This window comes from Dendrobates tinctorius, unplaced genomic scaffold (genome assembly GCF_039654945.1).
Source record: "Dendrobates tinctorius isolate UK_male_01 unplaced genomic scaffold, ASM3965494v1 ptg000165l, whole genome shotgun sequence".
NCBI lineage: Eukaryota > Metazoa > Chordata > Amphibia > Anura > Dendrobatidae > Dendrobates > Dendrobates tinctorius.
The window spans coordinates 27,569,169-27,571,734 of NW_027361832.1; the positions used below are offsets into that span (position 1 = coordinate 27,569,169).

General features: G+C 41.8%; 1 long non-coding RNA gene across 1 annotated transcript; it reads right to left on the bottom strand.

Annotated features, from left to right (window-relative positions):
- Nucleotides 1-426: 426 nt before the first annotated feature.
- LOC141053217 (uncharacterized) lies at nucleotides 427-1,893 on the bottom strand. The gene is made up of 3 exons (XR_012220981.1): nucleotides 1,514-1,893; nucleotides 681-775; nucleotides 427-589 (listed from the first exon to the last, which is right to left on the bottom strand). It is a non-coding gene; the product is annotated as an uncharacterized lncRNA (long non-coding RNA).
- Between the last annotated feature and the right edge of the window lie 673 nt (nucleotides 1,894-2,566).

Below are 2,566 nucleotides of genomic sequence, written 5' to 3' on the forward strand. Positions count from 1 at the left end.
AATTTGAAGACCCTTCGCCTATCTCACCTTTAGCAGATATTGTAATAGGGGCCACACAAAGTGTTCGATCAAGGCGTCCACCACCACCACCACCATTGCCGCCTCCACAACCACCAATGCCACCACCACCACAACAACAGCGTGATGACCAACGGTATCAGCGACCTCCCGTTAACTATTCTTATTATGGAGATGTTAACTCTGAAAACATGAGTTACCAAGATTACATCTTGCTCAACTAGTTTAGGGCATAAGGCAGGTCCTGGATGACAAAGTCCTCCATTACCTTCATTAGTTCTGTGTTGCTGACACCAGACCTGCTGTCACCGTTTTGCGAGGCCATATTCGGACAACACTTGTGTTTGTTGAACCTTTTCTTTGTTGTTGAAAGATTTTATATTTAAAAAAAAATAGAAAAAGACTATGTTGGTCATTAAGTCTTTTATTGGTTTTATAATAAATTAAGATTTACAATTTGTTTTATTATTAGTTGTGGAAAAATATCATAAGGTCTTCTCCCATAATGCTCAGGAACAGGTCAAATGCCGGGATGGTGAGCCGGCAAAAGGACACAAATGTCTCGGGATATCTGTTAAAAAAAAAAATAAGTTACATCACACACAGATTTGTAGTTACCAAAATTTTACATAACAAATTCTCGTCACATATGGGTAACTTACCTTCTCAAATCTTGGTATAGCACACGAAAGTGACCCTTTCCTGTACGTTCTGCCACAATGGGGTGTACCCACATTCTTCTGGTTCTCTTTCTGGCCTGCAAGTAAGATAAAATAATTTGGGTTAAGGTCCTGTGAGAGTCTACAACGCTCCAGCGCTGAGGAAAACGATGAGACCTAAAGATGGTTGGTACGTCACTACCTGTTCACTCAACACGCAGATCTATTCAATTTACACAGCCACTATACGGCAAGCCGTAACCTCAGCGGTCATTGGGACCTTGCCACACAGCAGCGGTCATTGGGACCTTGCCACACAGCAGCTAATCTGACGACTCCAGCCTGCGTCCTTGAATTTTGCGCCACCATCGCAGTCGCTCATTGTCAGCAAACATAGCAATGCATGAGGCCAGCGGAATAATAATAATAATAATAAATTTTATTTTTAATAAATAATAAATTTTATTTTTATAGCGCCGACATATTCCGCAGCACTTTACATTTCAGAGGGGATTTGTACAGACAATAGACATTACAGCATAACAATAATCACATACAGTAGATTATAACAAATAACAAGAGGAGTGAGGGCCCTGCTCGCAAGCTTACAGTCTATGAGAGCGGAACAAAACCGATCAAAAAATGGACAGGACATTGAAGCTCAATCAGCAATATCCAACAGGGGGGCGGTCGCCCATATCCATCACATGTAGCAAGATGGCTGGCGACGTCGCTGTTGCGTCACAAAAGCTGTGATGTTTCAGCGACCTCGCTAGCAATCTCACTATGTGTGATGAGGACTCACAAACAATATTTTTACATATAGTGTTGCTTACCTGGAGTCTTTGCTGATTCAGATAATCAAGCAATACTCCAAAAGCTTGGAGGCGTTGTGGCCTGTGTAGCCATACATTAGTTTCACCATGTTCTTCGCCATGCTGTGTGCTTCGTTGTTCACTCCGATCATTTTCAAGGTTAGCACTCATGATTACGAAAGTGTGCCGAATCCAAAATGGAGAAAAAGGTTGGACTAGGAAGTGACATCATTTTTTTTTTTTCGATTTTGAAGTTTCTTCTCTTTATTTTTGCTTTCAAAAAAGGGAGACAAATCAGGTAGAAAAACGCAAGCAAAACCGCACAAAATATGCATGAAATCAGCATAGAAAATGCATGGAAAATTATTTGAAAAACGCAAGAAAAACGCATCCCAAAAAACGCTTAAAAAACACATAAAAAACGCTATAAAACCGCATCAAAAACGCAGACATTCCACCATGCGTTTTCTGCCAGCAGCTGCATTTTTTGTGCAGAAAAATGAGACCAAAAATATGCAACGTCTGCACATGGCCTAAGAGCCGCTCTTTGATATATTGCTCCCTGTTTTCAGTACTCACAGCAGGGAGCTACCTTCTTCCTAAGGTTTGCCTTTTCCAGTGGACCATACTTTTCCCAGACAGCTAAGCTTTTTCCCGATGCAGGTGTCCCCAAATACCTGTGCTGTACAGAAGCCTCTGTAACAAGTCTCTTACATGATGAGCCTTGTACAGGGTGGACCATTTATATGGATACATCTAAATAAAATGGGAATGGTGACAGTTTTCTTGCCTAGGGTGTCTTGCATTGAAATCTGCTGCAATGACCCGGGTACTGCATTCACCAGACATCAACAAAACTTCTATCGGATCCTCACGTGTTAACCTCTGTGACATGTCAATGTGTTATGAATGGGTCACCGAGGAGAAAAAACAAAACAAGCTAAGTCACAGAAAACCAGAGAGGTTGGTAACTATGCAGATTGCAGATCCCTGATCCTAACCACACAACTAGCAGCAGCCGTGGAGCGTACCTATGATGATCCTAAACGCTTCGTCACAGCCGGAGAACTACAT